Raw genomic sequence first — 20,755 nt, forward strand, 5'->3', positions numbered from 1 at the left:
GAAGGTCAAATAGCTTGGAAAAGCTTTTTAAGTTTTGGATTGTTTAACCCAATCCTTTTGAGATTAATGGAAAATTATATAAAAAGCTGTCATCTTTGTGGATGAAATAGTGAAGGGTACACTGGTGAAGCAGCAAGAAGACTAATTTCTTACAGTAAAACTTAGTTAGTTTTGTTCTAATTAAGTTAATATTGTCCTGATTACTGTCCTTCCAACCTGGGATTTTCTTCTTTTATTTTCTTGGGTATTAAATTGAGTCAGAGCAAACTCTACCCTTGACTTGTACCACTTACAGTAGTGGGTGAATCACTAGCAGTTTAATGAATTCAGTGTGGGAAAGAGCTAGCATGTGGTTGTAGCCAGGTGAGGAATATCTGATTTGAGGTGGGTGATTAGAACTTCTTGTTCAGAGTGATTCATCCTAGGAGAGGACATATACAAGGAACAAAAGGTGTTCACACCAAATGAACTTTCAAGTCCTGTACCACATCTGACATTAATTATTGTAGACACATTTCTAGCACCTTATATCGAGGAAACAGGACCTGACTTATGTGAAATACCTGCTTTGCCATAGCATTAGTTTCTTAGTAGCACTGATGCCTTTTTCTGTGCACTAGCACAGGTGGGACTGAAGTCTGGCTACATCTGACTTTTTATATGCTTTCAAAGCCTGCACAGAAAATCCACAGTCATTATGATTAGAGCAATTCTTTGTAGCATATCCAGCAGACACTTATCTAAAGAACATGGCTTGAAGCTGGAACAAGTACTCTGACTGTCTCTGTCATGTTAGAATTCCTATCAGAACACCTAAGTGATAATTTCTGGTATTTAAACATCAGACTTTACCTTTTTCAGATGTCCTTGCCCTTTTTAAGCACTTGGAACATGTTATACTATGGCTCAGTTTCTTGCCATCACTTACTGTAGCACATGCAATATTGTTAGGCATGATATCTTTACAAAACAAGGAAAAGCAAAATCTCTTTTGGTAAATCCTAGTTGTTCTTCTAAATCCCATTGTTCCAGAGTACACATATCTTGAGGGTTGGATTTATAGAGAATTAGAGACCTTCTGCAAGTTATCCTTGTCCTCTTAGCACCCATTCCCTGCTTTGCACTCAGGGCATTCATAAAAATGTCACTATCACATGTGCTGGATACTCTAACCCACCTCTTTGCTGCTAAAGAACCATTATTCTCAGATTGGATATCAAGACCTTGAAAAGAAAATGTCTCTAAATTAGCTGGGAGATGTTTTAATGGAAAACTGAAGGATTTAGACAGAACCTGGAACCTGAAGTCTCTCTCGCAGCTCTGAGAAGCTCTGTGGCATGTCTGAGCTCTCTGCCTGGCAATGTGTGCCTCGAGGCCATTCACCTTTGCTGAACAAGCAGCCAGTGACCTGTGCCTGAGGCATCATCCAGGTCAGGCATGATCTCACCCACCCAGGCACACACAGCAGCTTATCGTGCCCCCAGGCAAAGCCAGCTGGGTTTTCTAGGGCTAAGCACAGAAGAGCAGGTGGGAGCCTGCACTGCTTAAACTCCTCATTCAAACCAGGATAGGCATGACCTCTCCTTCTCAGCTTTCCTCTTCTGTCAACCAGGAACTGACTTCCTTTATTAGATACTTTGACATACACTGAAGAGTTTTTTCCTTCTGTCAGGATTCCTAACCATGCAGAAAGATCTGCTGGGCTGAGAGCAAAGAAAATACTGTGGCGGAACAAAAGGGTGATCTCTGTCTATCCAAAAGCTTGTAATCTTAGTAGAAAGTAGGTATTATGGATAGATAAATATTTTGGGGTGAACATGGGATAGGTGCTGACAGATTCCTCAGGAGTCTATGGCCATATTCTTCCTGCCCTAGTTTCACCCAAAGTGTTGCTGAGTGAAGTATATGATGACCTACTACTCATGCAAATTTAAATATTTACACTAAAATTGAAAGAGATTGTTCAGGCCATTGCTTCCTTATAGTAGCTTGTAGCTGTAGTGCTTCTTGGATAATTGATTTTACTCACTCTTGTTTTCATAATGCCTGTGAATACTGAATTTCTGTTACAAACAAAAAATTGTAGAAAAAGCCAATGTTAAAGAAGATTATTTAGCACAGCACACTGATAAGGACAAAAGCTCCTAATTTCAGTGTAAACACACTAAAGAACAATACAAAGATGTTTCTGAAGACAGAGACCTGAACAGAAGCTGGATATCCAAACAATTAGTGAAGGTGTGGTGTTTGTTGTAGGTGTCTTATGTCCATGCTGGTTTAAATAATCCTTGCTTGTGTTTGTTGGTATTAAGATCAAGTAGTTGTTTTGCATTTAAACAATTCCTAAAATTCTGTCAAAAGATGGTGGAGAAGGTAGGAGACTGTGTGCTCATGGCATTCATGGAGTTTGCTGTGTGTGTGCAGAGGTGGGGTAAAAGCAGAATTCTGCCTCTGTCCTCACCTTTGCTTGATGCAAAACTACAGGAGCAAGAGATGGACTTGTATGCAAAAGATGGCAGATGGGCATGGGAGGTGCAGCAGCTTGCTCTTCAGCCCAGTTTGCATGGCACTTGGATGGAAACATACCTCCAGAAGAAAACAAATTAAGTTTTCTGCAGGTGAGGGCTTTTCTTTGTGCAGGAATCCAGATGTGGGAACATGAGATTTTCTGCCTGGGATTTTCCTTACATGACCCACTGAAGCTGGATGGATCCACCTTGGTTGAGGGATAAGGCATCTGCAAGCAGGATCAAAGGGCCATTTAGTTCCATGTTTGACACAGCAGGTCTGAAAATAAGTAGTCAATTTGGAATAAAATTCACAATGATATTTCGGTTCCTAAGTAGAAATCTGGGTGCACTGATAAGAATTAAGATGTTGAAGGCTTCTAGGATGACATTGTGAATCTGTTATGCAATTGTATTATGAAAATAGGAGGTTTCTTTATCCCATTGAGCAATTTGACAGGATCAAGCATATTAAGAATTTAGATATGTTGAGGGAAGGAGGTAAGAAGTGGAAGATTCCTCCTCAAGAAGTTTCCCCCTCTCACCCTTTCTTTACTTGATGCACCAAGATGGCCACATAGTAAGTGCACTGTGAAAGGCTGAGCCACAGCCTCCCCTTGCTGAGCTCAGCAAGGTCTGGCTTGTTTGCTGTTTGTTCTGGATTTTCTCAGGCACAGCCAGCGTACACAGCTCTGCTTGTGACCACTGCTGTGAACTGAGGTCATGTGGGATGTTTTACTTGCTGAGCCACCTCCAAATCCCAAACTCCTAACAATGCTCTGGCTGGAAATCTCCTCCATCCAACATGGGTTGTGCTGATTGAGAGCCCATATAGAGCAGGGAGGATATTGCCAAGCATGATGCAGTCCCAAGGAATATACTGAACTTGGCGAGATAAATGGATGATGTTACTGGATCTCACCAGCCAATACCAGTTACTGGTAATGCCATTAGTACCAGTCAATACCTGTTGAGGACTTGGTCTCTTGTGCTTCAAGAAATCTTCCATAGTGCATGTGGCTGGCTGAGTGAAAGGATGCCTCTCCTCTTTGCAGGTGTGTGGGAATGAGATCAGTCTGTGCCAGGCAGGGTTTTTGGAGGTACCCACACCTGTCTGGGGGCAATGGGTGCATCCATGTCTCTTAGGACAACACCTTGCAGAGATTTCACTCAGGTGCCTGGAGTGACATAATTATATGGGGTTGTATTGAGGATGTCCTGTCTGCATGGCATGCCAATTAGGCATGTGTGATGTTCCAGACTGGGAAAGACTTACTGCCCTAATGACAACTGTTCTTGCATAAAAATAGGTTTGCCTTATACTGGGAGCTACATACAAGTGTCTATGACTGCTGAGAGAGAACTCCTGAGGATCTGAGGGGCAGAACTGGAGTTTTCTCAGGTCTGAAGTTGTTTAGCTGAATGAAGGGCAGTAAAGGAAATTTGCACATTTTGCCCCTAATTATTGCAACATTTCTTGCAAACTTCATAGTGAATTTCAGTGAAAGCTCTCATACTCAGAATGAGATCATCCATACTCAGATGACATGCTGCTTCCCTAGGCTTTGGGACCAGGCATTTGAGTCAAGGAAGGCCTCTGCTGCCTTTATGGGCTTTGTTTAAATCTCAGAACCTCTGAAAGCAGCAAGCTTATGTTGAACCTTTTACTGCTGAATATGGTATTTACATCTGCTCAAATCCACAGAAAGCTGCATATGCTTGCACTTACTCAGCCAGAGAAAGACCTGAAAATCCCCATTCCATTCAAAGGACAGATTTGCCTTCCATTCCTCTGCCAGGAATTCTTAGTCAAATCCTATGGAAAATAGTCCTATCTGAGTAGTAAATCTCAGATGCTTCTGCATGTTTATTCTCTATTTCCATCTCATTGGCCTGAGTTCATTTTTAACCTTTGATTAGGGCAGCTATGCAGTGGAGGCAGGCTGAGTGGTGTATGTATTTTTTTATTTTTTTTTTCTAGCTATGCTTTAAAAAAAATCATCTAGCAAAAGAGCAGGGCAGATGGTGATAGAAAGACTGGCTTTGCTTAGCAGTGCAAATAAGTGGTCCCTCCTTCTTCCTCTCCCTGTGATAGGTTAGACTGGAACCAACTGACCTGGTTCGGCCTAAGCCAGCTCCAGAGGGATGATAACAGCCAAGGGTAAAGACAAATTAAATACCTGCATGGTGTTTCAATGTTGCAAACTAGAGTGTTTGCAACAAAGCTCTACAACAGTTTGGGTCAAATCAAGATCAGTCTGTTGCCCACCTGACTGAAAGAATTTATTGTATTTTATGCAGTACTTGCTCTTTGACTATTTCAGTATATAGGCTGAGTTTCTTGGACTCATTCCATTTCAGGTGGGCCCCTTAAATGCAACCTAAATTCAATTCAATGTAATAACTAGACGTGGGTAACTGCCCTGGAGATACGCCTTTAAAATTTCTGCAGTTTGTAATTTGGGCCATATGCTACGGGCCCAGATACCCTCCTTCATATCCTCCTTGAGTATGAAAAATTAAACTTATTCCCAACTAGAACATAGTGGTCTTGGCAAAATATGGGATCAGCGGACATACACTTGTCTGCACTGCAGACAGGCTGCCTGTCTCGCTTTTGGGAGCTGATGTGGCCTCTTTATAAACAATAATAAACTTTTGGTATGACCTATACAAATGAAGTACTTTGCTTTTCTGTGACCACAGCTGTATGGAGAAATAACTTTGCACCATAAATCAATCACTTTAATGTGTAGTTTCCAAGGAAATTCTTCACAGGGGATGGTTGTTTCCCCATCCAAATGCTGCTCTCCAGTCTAATTCAGAGACAGCATTTCAGGGGCAAGATCTGGTCCTTTATCCCAAATTTGCCTGTCATCACTTGAGTCAAGTTTTTTTCCCGGTACCCTAAAAGCTGTTGATAAATAACTTGAATCCCAAAGCACATTTTGAAAAAAGACAAATGCCCTAAAATCAATCTAGTGCCTCACTCTAGTGACTTAAGGTGAACAAGTCCCTGGGACCTGATTAGATATATCTGCATATTCTGGGGGAATTGGTAGATGAAGTGGATAAGTCACTGTCCATCTTGTTCGAGATGTTGTGGCAGTTTGGCGAAGTTCCCACTGACAGAAAAAGGGAAAATATAACCCCAATTTTTGAAAATGAAAAAAGGAAGACTCAAGGAACTACAGGCCAGTGAGCTTCATCTCTGTCCCTGGCAAGAGCATAGAGCAGATCCACCAGGAAACTAGGCTAAGGCATGTGGAAACTAAAGAGGTGATTAGTGACAGCCAACGTGGCTTCATTAAGCACAAATCAGCCCTGACAAATGCAGTAGCCTCCTACACCAGGTTTACAGTGTTGATGGGTAAGGCAAGAGCAAAAAGATTACCTATAAGATGTAATATAGATACCATCACATGAGAACTGCAGTTCATGCTGGTGCTGTGATGCATTATGATGAAGCTTAAGTTGGAGCATCTCACATGGTGTGATGCTGAGCTGGGAAAAGAGGCACTATGAAAATATAGAAATTCTGACAGTTGGTATCCTTTATGGAAGAAATGCCATGCACAAACAGAGCTTTACTTCCAAGGTGTGATGCTGTCACCAGTAATTTCACAGCAACCATGACTACTAGGGTAGTAAAGTCTGCCAGATGAGGGGACTGCTCTTTAACTCAGTCAATGAATTAAAAATAAATCTTAGTAGTTATTACCTCTCTTATTGTTCCTAACAGGATTTGTCTACATCTCCTTTAACTTCCTGCACAGAAATGTGCATATTGACTGATATGAACTTTCATCTCTCCTTCTGAACACAAATTGAAATCAGGACCTTTGACATGGTGAAGGCAAGTGTACCTGCATTATCCTTTCCTTGCACCTGCATTTCCCTGTTGGACTCCCTTAATCTCCCCTCATGGCACTGTGGTGTCTGGGAGAGAGTCTGCCAGACACACTCATTCTGTCCATCACTTGCTGCTCTCCAACTCTCACTTGCCTGGATGTGTCACTATGACTTCCAGATGTTGTGACGAACCAAGCAAGCAGTGTCTCTTAGCCAGCTCATTCTGTAGGCAGACAAGACAAGATGGAGAGGGGTTTTGCAATAAGATTTTTTTCTAATGCTGATGGAGGAATCCTGTGGGCTTTAATATGCGTAGAAATCCCATTCCTAGTAAATTTTCTGAAGCAGCTGGAGGTTGGTTTGTAAAGGAAATATGCACAGGCTCTTCTGTTAGTTCACTCCTGACGCTTTGAGTACAGGTATAGTTTTCCTGGCAGCTGATGGAAAGTTTGCATATTGCACTGCTGAAAAGGAGCCTTTTCTACTAGCCAGGCATGTACAGGAAATACATAGCTTTCTGGGATTTATTAAAAGCACTGTTTTTAATAAGTTATCTAGTGTGACTGATGGGAAGGAAAAATGCTATAGTCACACAGAAGAAGATTCCAAACTGTCTGTGTTTGGGGGAAATAGGAGATTTATGTAGTAGTTAACATGCAGCTGTTTCAGCAACCATGGTGAAAAACAGCGATGTACTTCAGTCAAGATTCAGAAGTCATCAAGCAAGTCTGCCCTTGTATTCATGGGATGTCCATCAAATACTGTAAAAAGCAGTGAAAATCAGGAGAAAATTCTTCTGATGGAGAGGTTCACAGCTGGGGAAGAAAAATTTCCTCAGATTCCTGCATGACTACAGGGCAGGGATGCTGCAAGAGACTGTTAGAGCTTGGATTTTATCCTTTGAGCAACTCAGTTATTAAAGTGACACAGAACTTTTAAATTCAATTTAATGTGACCCAAGTCTAAAGATAAATTTGTGGGGCAATCTCAGGGAGATGAATACATTTCCTCATGTAGATAAGTGGCCAGCTCATCCTCTGATGTAAATGAGCATATAACCATTATCTCAATGGTTGTGAATATATTCCAGTGCAGTGACCTGGCACATAAGATTTAGAAATGTACAAAATCTGCTTCTCAACTCAAGAATGGCACCCGTGTAACTCAACTGGCCTTATTTGGCTCTGCTGGTATTAACTCCATTAAGTACTTTGCATTTCATCTGTAAACAGCTTTTGGTCTTTCATCAGTTCCTTTCCCATATATGGATTTTTTCATGTGCCCTTCACATCATTAAAACAATGATGCAAACAAGAATCAGAAGAAACAGAGAACCCAGGGACTGAATAAAGCTTGAGTGCTGCAACCATTTTACTTACCCATCTCTTTGGGGGACCCTGAGCTGCACCAAAAAAAGACCAAAATTGTGCAAAGAACATCACATAAAAATTTGTGCTTACATAAAAAGAGAATGTGTTTTTAATATTGGAAGAACTGTAAGACGTGCCAGGTTCTCAGCTGGAGTAACTGAGCACAGCTACATGAATTTACATCAGCTGAAGATCTGTCCAGAGGTTTGGAGATGGGTGGAGAGAGAAATCTTCCAGTTAAATATTATTTAGATTGACAGCTAATTCCCAAGCTCAATAGTTCTTCAAAGATGCAGCATTATCTTGTAAAAAATCTAGAGATAATTTTTAAATCCCCACTTTTTCCATGGATCCCAAGAAATACAAAGGATTTTTGGCTCATTCTACAGTCTTGTGGGTGAAGGTCACATGAATATTGTAAGCCTACTGAAATCCCTTCAGCTTGGAAGATGGTTCTGAGAAGGATTCATGGGCAGGTGTGGGTCAGGCAGAGTTTTTCTGGAGAAATGCACTTTTGTTGTATCATGGTAAATGCTGGAAGGTCACGTGCAGGGGGCAAGGGAGGCAGAGCAGGGACGGACTGGAGACTGATTTGTCTAACTGGGCTGAGGGATGGGAAGGGCAGGGCAGAACCATCACCACAGGGAAAGAGAGAGAGAGAGAAAATCATGCTCTGCTTGATGATATCCCCAGGGGAGCCTCTTCAGCATCGCTGAATGGGAAATCGCCTGCAACCCTGAGAAATACAAAGGGCAAATGGAAAGAGTTAGCACATACCACTGCTGCTCTGTGGAAATGTTTACCAAGAAAAGCTTGAGATTGTGTTAAGATACTGAGTGATATGACAGAAGTGTGAGATCAGATAAAAAATGAAGCCTTGACTCACTGCTTCAGCATTTTTGATGTCCCCTTGTCAGCTGAACAAGGGCAGCAAATGTCCCTTCCTGGATGGAGTCCTGTGGAAGTAGCACCACATCTGCTTGCTTCACTTGTACCCAGGTCTCTTGCAGGGTAGTGGGTACTGTGCTTTTCTCTGGACAGTGCCCTGCTTTAGCAAATGCCACTCATAGTGTCTTTCCCCTTCAGCAAGCCAGCTGCAGGTGCCTCTCTGTCTAAGGTCTGAGGTCTTCTGTGCTTTTCAGCATGAATGACATGTTCTGGGACCTGTGAGAGGCAACAGGGCTTTCCCTGCTTGTAGAGAATAGAGAGAGGATGTCACAATCTGTAAAGTTGTATTTTGCATGCCTTAGGAGATTTTTAGAGTTCCAAAAGCCCTGGCAGAATGAAAACAAGTGATGGCTTTGAGCTGAGGGCATAGAGATCTCTGCAAGCTTTGATGTGCCAGTTCGGCTTCTTTTGGGTCAATATTTGCACTGCCCACTACCACATCTGGTAGGAAAAAGCACCTAATGAATACAATGAAGTCATCACATTCTTCCCCAATTTAGCTGGTATTTCCAGGGACAATAGCTGTCTTCAATAGATTGCAAAGGCTTGTGCACGTGATGAATCATAAGGTTGTGCTTAGAGATGGCATAGCTGATTTTATGTGGTGCACCCAATAACTATATGCTTGCTGGAGGACTTCTCCTTGACTTGTAGGCTTCACCTCTTGACCTCATTTTCAAGCAGAAGTTAAACTGTAACTGAATTGCTTTGCAGGTTGGTACAAACGGAGCCTGAGGCGCTCTCTGCGTTTTCTCAATTAAAACAGAGAGTAGAAGCACTTTGGACCAAACCTCAGAGAGACGTGGTGTGGCCAGAAAAGCAACTCTGCTGGCTGGACCTATGTGCTCTGCCTGTGGCTCTCATGGACTAGAGAGAAAGAATACAGGTTATTTCTAACTCCCCTCCATAGGGACTGGGGTAGTCCTGTAGAGCTTTTCATGTTGGATAGCTTTTACCTCTAATGTGATCAGGAACTAGTTCGTGCTTCCACATTTCCACAACACCAATTCCAGTGAGAACACTGCCTGTGATGGAGTACTCTGAGGTTCTAGCTCGATATGTAGACTAAAAATTTGTATTAATGATACATGAGCATTTGTATTAAGATGCTGTCTATACAGCATCTTAACAGCAGTTGAAGAAGAGGAGAAAAGAAAAGCAGAGAGAGTGACTTTCAGGTGCAGTGTGTAGCTCTGGGTTCCCTGATGTTGTTCTCATATAAATCCTATTTTTGTTTGTTTGCAAGACAGGATTAATTACAAAAAACCCCAAAATCCAACCTAAAGGCTTTCTTCTGCACTGACTTGCTATGATGCTTTTTTTCTTATTTGGAAAGAAGCTGTGGTAATGTGACAAGTTTGTATTGCTACAAGTACATTTTTTTTTTTTATATTGGTAAAACCTCAGAGCTTTTGAATATATTGTGTTAATATGTGACACTGTGATGTAATTTGGCTTTCACACTTTAATTGCATCTCTTCAAGCACAGAGCTAACCCCATTAGTAGCTGCCCCTCCTTCCTCTGCACACCTCTTGAAACAAACTTGTTCAAAAGATGTGGTAAAACAGCGTGCATTTCTCAGAATGCTGAAGACCTCTTTGAGAGGGGTCACTTTGGTCCTCTGGTATTGTGTGGCTGGTGGGAAGTTTTTTTGAGGTCTTGGCTCATTTCAGCAAACACACTGATCTTGGCAAGCCTTTGTCTGAGTGATGGAGAGGCAGGGTGTGAGAACACAAGATTAGCATTTGCAGGATGGCTTTGCTGCTGTGAGCACCTGTGACTATAATGCACATGCAAAGGGATCCCCTCCCCGGGCTTCCCAGAGGGATCCTGGCTGCAGCACCCCACTGCTCTGTGTGGCACAGGGCCCACCATGGACTGCGGATGCTGTGGATCTCCCACCACATGTGGAGATCAAGTGACTGCAGTCAGACAGAGACCTTTGTGCAAGAGGCACCTAAGCCAGCCCCCTTTTTTTTTTTTCCCTTTATGAGGCTATTGATACAGTAGCAAAAATCACACAAATAACTTCATTTATTATGGGAGAGATAGCAGAAAATTCAAGCTCCAAGTAAAGAGTTGGTGGGGAAGGATTCTACGCTGCTCAGAAACAGCATCTGCATTTGTGCTCCTTACTGAAATTACATTACTTGCTGGAATGCTGGCAGTTCAGCTCAGACCTCAGCTCTTCCTTTACTTCTGCATTACTGTCTGCTGTGATGTTACCATGGGAAAGCCTGCCCAGCTGTTGGTAACAGTCAGAACGTCCTGAAGGATTTTGGAAAACATCTGTGCTTTTACTTCATTCAAGCTACTCAAATGGTTGTGCAGCACTGGCACCGAGTGTCACACAGATGTTGTTCTGCAGCCAGCCTGGAGCAGTGGTTAATGCACAGACAGAGACGTGTGCATTTAATGTGCTGAGTGCACATATTCACCCTGCTGGTGTGCAGCCACCTCCTGGGATCTGGGATGGCAGCTGCTAAATGCTGCACAGCAGTGTTAGGTAATGTGTGGGAGAGGAGGAGAAATAAGCAGAGCCCTGCTGAAGTGTATATGAGCCCATAGTAAACAACTGCTGTCAGTCATAGAATATCCTGAATTGGATGGAACCCTCAAAGATCACTGAGTGACCATCTGAGGTCACCGTCCAAGTGACCTAGGTCCTGCTGTGTGATCCTTGCTGAATCTCTTTGAATTTACTGGTGGGTCATTCCTCTTGGAAGCAGTCCCTAATCCCTCTTTCAGCTGGAGCAATATTGTTTTTCCCTGTCTAACTGTTCTCCTTCAAACTCTGAGGAGAAAAGACACTCTACTACTCAGCCCCCCAGGCAAACCTTTTTCTTCTTCTGGATATTTTCAATGCTTGAGTTTTCCTGCATTCACAGATCTGTCCCACCGCCCTACATTTCCAATAAGCTAGTTTTGGTCTGTGTGTGCTCCCTCCCTTTCTGACATTTGCATCTGGACAAAGAACCAGCCTGATCCAATGTGCCTGATGCAGCTGGTCCCTGCCTGTCCAGGGAAAGCTGAAGCTCAGCAGTGTGTGTGGGGAGAGGAGGCAGGCTCAGAGCCTTGTTGGTATGTGGATCTATGTCCTTTTACCTTTGCAGTCACTCTGAGCTACAAGGTGAACATGCATTTGGGAACAGGGATATACCTGGGCAAAACTCTCCTGAAGCTTAAAATACCCTGAACTGTTGAGGGGAGTAAAAGAACAATGTTGTTGGTAGCTTGGCCTTAGGCAGGAGGCACTGTACATCTGGTTCTGTTTGTTTGGAAGTGGAAATTATATTCAGCTTTGGAAGTGCTCATGAAAGTTTGCAATGCTTAATGTGATTTTAGTGAGCTGGAAATTTGGTGATTATGCTGATTAATTGGGGGTAGGGGAGTTGATTCAGGAGTTAGAGGCCCCAACTCATGATGGCTTCTGTCACTTGATACAATTTTTCCTCACATGGATTTTTCTGAAAGAAACACCAAAATCACTGAACATGTCTAACTTAGTATATCAAAAGCGAAGTATATAAAAAGTGAAGATTCTACGTTTCTCTTTCAGTTTTTCCACCTGTAAAATGGTGTGTAGAAAAATGCTTTGATAATGCAGTTTGAAAATATGCTGATAAAATCATGCAGAATCACTACCTGTCTTGCTTTCAAAGCACATTGAACACCAAAGAGCTGCCAACATACCACCTGTAGGGCAGGGGCAGGCTGGACAGGGCCCTCCATGTCCCATGGGAGGGGTTTTGCTGCCTTTCTCAGGATAAGTTGTCACAGATACAACATTCCTGAAAGACCTCTGGTTTTTGAGGAGCTGAGCATGGATGGTGGGACAGCAGGAATATGGGTGCTGCTTTGTGTCTGGGAGCACCCACTCCAAGTGGGTGTGTTGGAGTGCGTGTGGATGGCTTGGGAGAGTGCTGTTCCTGTGCTCTGATGGCAGAGCAGTCATGGCTCACTGCTGGGCACTTGAGCTCATTTTAATGGTACTTGACATGGGTGCTCTACACCTACACAGTGTTTGTGGTCATCATCTCCAGCCTTGACCTCTTCCTGCAGCTGGGAGTTGAGAGCTGCATTCTGTGCTCAGCCTGCAGCCCTCGAAACTTGAGGCTTCTCTTGGGAGGTGACAGAGGGAAATTTTTGTCTTTGCTTATAGCAAGCTTTCTTATTTCTTTATGTATTTCTTGTCTTACATTTGTGACTCTCTATACTGGGCTTGCTTTCCTTCTTGTGTTAGGACTTTCTTTCTATTGTAGTACTCAACCATCCCCATCAGGCCTTGCTTTTGCCTAAAGCCTTCCTGGATGTAAACCAGCACACCAGCACTAGGATAGCCATTATTTAAGTTATACATTAATTCAAAGCTATAGTAGGACTCCATTATTTGCCTGTAACAGATTACTTATAAATAGTAAAATATTTAGTGGTTTTCATTTTGTTACTCCAAGAAAGCTCAAATGACTTAAAGCCAGATTGTACTAACAAACCATGATTGAGGACAAAAAGGAGTTAAAAAATAGTTACAAGGAACTGATTTCACCTTGTACCTGAGGATGTGGACCCATCTTTGATACTATTTTACCTTCTGTGAGGAATTTATGTGACAAATTCTGCTTTCTTCAGACTTGTTTGTGCTAATTTTAGGTCAACTAAGAATAAAAACCCAAGACAAATCCAGATAAAAAACCCTGCCACCTTTTCTGAGATTCAGCCTCATGATTTTGTGAAAAGAATAAGACTTCTTGCAGTTTTTCACAAGAAAAAGAAAAAAGGCAGCATAGTGCCACCACTGGGAGTTTGTCACACCTTGAGCCCCCTTGTGAAACTGCAGTTTACCTTTACAAGTCAGAGCTCCCATGTAGTAAAGCTATCATACTGTTCCTGTTTCCCAGTTCCTTATTTATAATGTAAACATACATCCTTTTGGGAACCTGACCTTTTCCAGTGTTTGTGCTTGATTATAATTGAACTATTTGCATAGGAGACCAATTTTCATTCTCTGCTCTTGTGGCGAGTACACTGCGTTTTCTATTAAAGGCGTTGGTTTTCTGATTACTAAGGAAACTAGGAAGGTTTACAGACAATAATGTCATAAAACATGCAGAGTTCTTAAAAGTACACCCTATTCTTTCATTTTATGGGCAGACCAGGATGTTAGAGGAGTCCTTCTCCAGTCTCCCAATCCCTGTCTGCTTGTTTACCAGAGTGATCAAAGTTCCCAGGCTCAAAGTTCTGCTTTGCCTCTTGAGGCTGCTGTATGAAGGGTTTTAATGTCTGTTCCCTCAGGCTTCAGCCTTGCAAACTTAACAGGGGTTCAGTAGTTAAGCCCTGGATTTTCTGCATCATCTTGGTTGATTGTAGCAAAATGTTTCTGGGGCATGTGGGTTTGTTCTGGTTTGGCTCAAGTGGAAGAAATCCTTGGAAGGCTGGGCTTGAGTCAGCTGTGATGCATGGCTCTTCTAGATCCTGTGCCAGCACAGGCAGTGATCTGTACCAGCTGAGCTGGAAGAAGGGATAAGCTAAATATCAGGAGAAATCTGCCTGCAGAGCCTCTGGGTCAAGGTTGGGAGCACCAAGTGGCCTTAAAGGCAAGCGCATAGGAAGAGGTTGTGGTGGCCTGGGATGACCTCCCGTGGCACACACAAGTAGCATCGCAGAGTAAATGAGGCTGGAAGGACCTCGGGAGGTCTCTGGTTCAACTCCCTCCTATAATGAGTGCTGATTTTGGGTCAGATTGCTTGGGACCTTGCAGGGAAGCGTGCTAGAAGTGCAGGGACCAGATGCCTACAGCTTGTGGAGATGGGCAAGGCACAGTGAGATATCCACCTTAAGAGCCCACAACTTTCCAGGCTGTTTTCCTTCAAGAAACTTAAAAATCTCTCTTTTTTAGTGAGTGGGACTTGACCTGGGGTGTGAAGGAATTGCCTGTCCAGGGTAGATGGCACTGGGACGCAGCAGGGTAGAAGTCTCAAAGGATGGGTTTTTCAGGACATTGTGCTGTCCTCACTCTGCACACAGCTGTCCCTTCTGCCACACCCCATGGAGGGCTCAGGTGCCTCCACGCACCTTGTCCTGCTGCTCATCCCCACGGTGGGGCAGCCAGCACCGAGCCGCTTGTGTGCCTTGCCTTGTTAAAGCCTGTTTTGCAGGATACAATGTCACACGACACCGAGTCATCTGGGGACAGTGTTGCCCAGGCCAGATCTCAGAGGGTGTTGTGCTTTGATCTTCTTTTCCCCCTAAATGCAAGAAACCACAAAGGCTTCAACTCCCTCAGAAATTGCCACGAGATGAAAATCCTGTGGAAGAACAATAGCTGCAACATGGTTAGAACACGCTTTTATTTTTGTTCCTACGTGTTTCGTGCAATGTTAGGCTGTGGTTATGCTCATGGAGAAAACAGCCAGTTCCCTACTGTTCCTGTGTGGCAGAAGCACTCCAGAGATGTGAATGTGAGAAGGAGCCATTGCAATCATATGTTGGCTCACATGTGCCTAGAGCAAAAAACCTTCTCCCATTTCGACTGTCCTGAGCCCATAAATTAGATGATAATTGGGATGGCCTGGGCCTGGCCTGAAGAACAGCTTCATCCAAGCTTGCCAGAGTGTGCAGGGCTGCTGTGATAGCTCAGGCTGGGACCCAGCCCTGTGCTGAGGCTCTTAGGCTGGTGTGAGAGCTCAGCATAGTGTACACGTAACTGCACTGCAGTTGTTGCAGAAGCAGTGAGTTAAATCTAACAGCTTATCCTTAAATGGGCTTCTTTTAAAAATGTTTCATTTACACCCATGTCAGATACTGGGGTGCCAGCCAGGCCTCCCCCAGAAACTGAGTTTGCCACCCCTGGAAAATCCCACAGGAGGACATGGATCTGATCGGTGGAGGATGTCAAATCCACCCACCCCCTCAGAGATGTTTTATTTGGCTGGTTGATTGTCACTCTCACAGTTAAAAATTAAGCTAAGGAGGGCTGTATGTGAGCTTATTACACTTCAGTTATTGCTTTATTCTTCTATAAAATTTCTCACAACCTGGAGTGCTGGTGTATTGAGCATGTAGTGGGGAAGATAAATGAATCTGTTGCAAGGTCAGCCTGGCCTTGCTGGCCCTGGCACACTGGCATCATTCATTTTTTAAAATTCTTTCCTGTGTGCCAAATGCCATCAAAGAGCACTCCACATTTATAAAGCCTCACTTAACTGTAATCATGTACTTTGTAAGGGAGTTTTATAGCCTACCAAAGCAAGTGTCTAAAGAAACACATCTGGGAACACCCACTGGGGCCAGCACCAGAGCTCTTTGTTCAGGAGGCTCAGTGGCAAACTCTAATTATGCCCCGGGGAGCAGCCCCCAGTAATCCCTAAATTCCCTGGGTAAGCTGTGGCTCTGCCTTTTGGTTACAAGCAGAAGGACATTTCTGACCTTTGAAAGCTTTTGCAGGAGCTGTTAGGATGGTGGGTATCCTGGGGGCTGCCAGGGGAAGTGGAGGAGCAGGAGCTGGGATGCTCCACAGTCCATCTGCTTGGCAATTACCTGAGTTCCCTGGAAAATGGTGTTTCGCTGAGAGATGCAGGCAAGGCTGCAGATGAAATCTGTGGTGGCAGTGGGGCCGGGAGCCAAACACCACATCCCGACCTCTGAGCATCCGTCTTTTCTGCAAAAGCCAACAGGCTCTGCTCTCTCCCAACCTCGTTTAGAAACAAACGTTTCCCTTTCTTTGTGACAAGGAAGGAGGCCTCCAGAAGGCCGCCTAGAGCGGACACTTGGCAGCCCCGCTCTGGCAGCGGAGCGCTGCGGTCCCACTCGCGGTCGCGCAGCTCCATCTGCTGTCGCTGGCGCATCCCGAGCCGCGGCTGCGGGGCTTTGCTCCCTGCCGCACGGATCGGCCTTGCCGGCTCGCCGCAAGGGGCTTAAGCAATCGTGAGCCAAGGTTCTTTTATTCTGCACCAGGCGGACAAGTTTTAGGTCTGATTCAGCTGGAAGGGAAAGCCCAAGTCTTGCTCCCAGCCCGCCAAGATCTTTCCCAGCCCCATGGCAGCTTCTGGTGCAATCAGCACTTCGTTGCTCTGCGAAGGCTGGAGGTACGGGGGTCCGGGGCATTCTCAGAACCTGCAGATGGCTAATTGCTGCCCTGAGAATCTTCTTGGGACCCAGAGATGCAGTGTCTTTTTTTTAATTTTTTTTTTTTTTTCTCCATGTATGGCCTCAAAAGGGGGACAGCTGGTGGCAGGGACTGGTGTAGAGCATGGAACCAGACCTTCTTCTCCCCCAGTGTGCAATCTTGTAGTTTTTAGTCAAATAAACAAATCCCATGGTTTTCAGGGTGATGGGAGTGATAATTTGGGAATAATGCGAGATTGTTTTCCTCTGAGAAAAGGCCAAAAGTTTTTGTGACTGTGAAGTGGAAAATGTTAATGGATTTATTTTTTCTTGAATTTAATTTTTTTACAAGCCCTTCTCCCACCAGATTTTCAGATCACTTCCCTGTTAAATAGTGGAAAATGTCAGGAGTCTGTTTAATTCCCAGTCTTTATTATTCATAACTTGGAAAGATAATGTTGAAAAGATTACAAACATACATTTTAAAATTACCCCTCTCCATGCTCTGGTCCAGATTTTAGAGTTATTAAGACTTATTAAAATATAGAGGGCTATCCATGCACCTTTTCCACTGATGCTGGGTAATTTCCTCTCTGCCAGTGCTAAAAACCCTTTAGACACTTGAGCTCTCTCTGTCTCTGTTTGCTATTACTAAAATGGGGCTAACTCCCCCTAATCTTGAGAGAGCTTTGTCAGGATGAAAAGACCCCTAAAAACTATGTGGAACTACTCAGTTACCACAGAAAGGACACTCCCTTTTGCAAGCAGCAAAAAAGCAATGTGCTGAACAGCTATGACAAATGTCTTTGGACAACTAATGGAAATTACTACACCTTTTTGTTGAGAGCCACCTGAGCAAAAGACATTCATACCAGACTGTAGCCTGCCACTCCCCTAGCCAATGTTTTCTGCTTTCCCCTGTACTTCAAAAGCTTGCCTCCCTCCACAGCTGTATTTTTATCTCAGCTGCTCCAGATGTTGAGGATAACATCTGCACATTGCTCCTCTCCTCTCTCTGCAGGCTTTTACTAAAGAGCACCCTCAGCAACTCTGTGGCTGGAAGGTGACCTGAATATAAAGGTTCTGGCCTCTGCTGAGAGGCCAAGGACAAAGCCCTAAAATCTTTCCAGCTCCTAAAGCCTCTGTCAATTCTGCCAGAACTTAAGCCAAGCACTAATCCTGTCGGAGCTTTAGAGGGTTTTGAGAAAACCCCAGACACAAAGCTGCTCAGAAACTTGAGGAACGTGAGAGTTGTCTTTTGGGCAATTGGACTTTGAGGAGCAGCACTGCACTGGAGTCTGTCAAGTGTTTAGACTTGGCTTCACCTACTCAAATGCTGAACAAATGCCAAAACTGTTGGGCCAGAGAGTCAGGGAGAGGAAAGGCTGTTACAGCTATCTCATGCACAGAGATTTAATGATGAGGCTTTCTCCCATCCCACCCTCAGATTCATCAGGCCAGTTAGCTGGCTGGTTAGTTAGCCAAACAGCAGGGCTTGTCTCCTGAGTAACTCTGGGCTAGCCCCACCAACATGGAAGAAATCCAGATAGTCTCTCTATAGCTCTGTCACCTTTTGAGGACATTGAGCTGTGATGTTGCTCTCTTTTTCTTGGTGCAAAGTTAGTTGTCTTTTGGGTAGTAACACCAGCTGGTATTGGAAAAGTAATTTTTGTTGTTGCTCCAAAATTACCTGTTAATTTTTTTAAAGTCTGCAAATCAGGCCGAAAGCTTAACATGTTCCTCAAGGCTGTGTGTCTATGGGAATTATGCTGGGCAACCCCTTGTATCCACTCAACATGACCTCACTCTCTGGCCTTGCAGCCCCAGCAAGTCCTCAGTGCTTTGTGTCAAGAAATGTTTTGATTAATGAAGTGAAACCTAGGCAGAAATCTGTTCAAAGGTAGCCTTCCCTCCAGCAAATATCTCCAAAGGCCATGGGAAGGAGCTGATTTTAAAGCAGGAACTGATGTCCTGACATCTGCAGTGGGGATGGAGCTGGGCCTGGGTGCAGGTGCAGAATGGTGTTGTAGCACAGGTCCCTGTGGCACTGCTGCTGCTTTACCCAGTGTGGGGGGACACGAGGGAGCTGAGCCCCATGTTTTATTCAGAATGGGCAGTTTTAACTGCTGCTGAAGGCTCTAGCCCAGTACAACCCACATGGAGGTGACCCTCCTTGTTGTGGATCAGGTGTCAGATGGACATCCTGGGAGATGCCCATGAGATCCATGAGGCTGCTGTGCCCATGAAGGTTTCCACCTCTGCCCATCACCTTTGGGCAGGGCAGGATCACACACAAGTGAGAAGAGTTAACAAATTCCTAAGGGGAGTGCCTTAGATGAAATAACAAGCTGTTCACCTCCAGTGCTGGAGATCCATCCCCATGAGCCAGAGCATCAGGCAGACATGCACAAGCACATCAGGGATGAAGCAAGTCAGGGACCTCTGGAGCCATGTCTCTGCAGTTCTGTGATACAGATCTAAAGCAGCATTTAATTTTTTTTTTTTTTCATCCAGAAAACTTGCCTTCTCATCAGCTGGAGGATTTTCTGGGTCACCATGGACTCTCTGCAAGACCCACACCACGAGGCCGTTGGTCAGAGCAGTGCAGGTGTGCTGGTCCCAGGGACAGGAGGGCATGGTGGGGGATGCAGGGTAACATCTCTGGGACCTGCTGCCTGAAACTAGGTCACCTCCTGTGACAGTAGAAACAGCTCTCAGCACAGATGGCAGGTGGGACCTGGAAATGACCTTGCCTTGTGGTCATTTTCTCATGCAGAGGCTTAGCTGGTGCACTGCAGGCAGTTGTTTGGTGACATGTGCAGCAGGTGCTGAGCTCACTGTGGCCAGGTTGTTTTACAGCCATGGGGATATCTGGGAAAGCCACTTTTGCCTTGTGGCACAGTTAGTGTCTCCTCCTCCAGAGCAAAGAGGTGTGCTGCCACAGCTCATCCCAGAATGACAGGTCTCTTTTCCTTCTGCTCTTCTCTCTTTTCATGATGCTTGGGAAGGGCATCCCTTAGGAAATAACAGGCAGACAGTCTGCTCCACCTCTCAGGCATCAAATTCAGATCAGCACTTTGAAGCAAAGAAAAGCAAGCCATCACTTACTGCACAGAGACAGCTGGAAATGCTGCAAGGTCCTTTTAAAACTCACCAATTTTACTCATGTCTAGTTATTGCTGGGAAAAGCTCAGACAGTACAAATAATGTAGGTACTTATCCACCCTTAGTGGGCTATTTAAAATGCCTTAACTGAGCTCAAAAGTGGTGCTGTTTTCTCTCACTTGAAAATACATTTAAAAGACATTACATTTGTTTGAGAACTTTGCTGATTGACTCTAGGTAAAAATAAGCACCATCTTGTATTACATTGTTGTGTCACATAAGCACCTTGCATAATTACCTTAGCCCCAACATAATTTTAATTATGTTAGATTTAGTGCAAAGAATTTTATCTGAGATTCATGTAAATATTTTGTGCTCTCAATACTTTGATGTACCTAGAAAGAGATTAATGTTTGCTTTGATAATTAGTCTATTGCATGTGGCCAAAAATTCATTACAAACACAGTTAATTAAGTTGTCAACAAACCTTTGGTCTCCGGCTGGTGAGAATAATTCAATAATTTTGTTCAGCTTGACAGGGGATTTTCTTTTTTATTGCTATCAACCCCAGCTGTCCCTGGGGGCTCATGGCACAGCAACATTTTCTGGGAGGTCATGCAAAACTGGACAGGACACAGTGCACATGCTGCTGCCCCAGGGCTGTAACACAAGGAAAGAAAATTAAGTTCCACCTGAACTTTCTTACTGTGCAGTGCCCAAGCACTGGGAAAGGTTGCACAGAGAGATTGTGGAGTCTCCCTCACTGGAGATGCTCCAGAACTGTCTGGACAAGATTCTGTGCCACGTGGCTCTAGGGTAGCCTCGCTTGAGCAGGGTGGCTGGACCAGGTGGCACTCTGTGGTCCCTCC

General features: G+C 44.2%; 1 long non-coding RNA gene across 3 annotated transcripts in view; it reads left to right on the forward strand.

Moving 5' to 3' along the window:
- LOC146766885 (uncharacterized) overlaps positions 1-20,755 on the forward strand; it is a 48,352-nt gene that overhangs the window by 23,239 nt on the left and 4,358 nt on the right. For all 3 annotated transcript variants that reach the window (XR_014956708.1, XR_014956709.1, XR_014956707.1), the window contains exon 3: positions 19,296-19,389. This is a non-coding gene — a long non-coding RNA (uncharacterized LOC146766885). The remainder of the gene's footprint in view (positions 1-19,295; positions 19,390-20,755) is intronic.

Source organism: Lonchura striata, chromosome 7, assembly GCF_050655825.1.
Source record: "Lonchura striata isolate lonStrDom1 chromosome 7, ASM5065582v1, whole genome shotgun sequence".
NCBI classification, from domain to species: domain Eukaryota; kingdom Metazoa; phylum Chordata; class Aves; order Passeriformes; family Estrildidae; genus Lonchura; species Lonchura striata.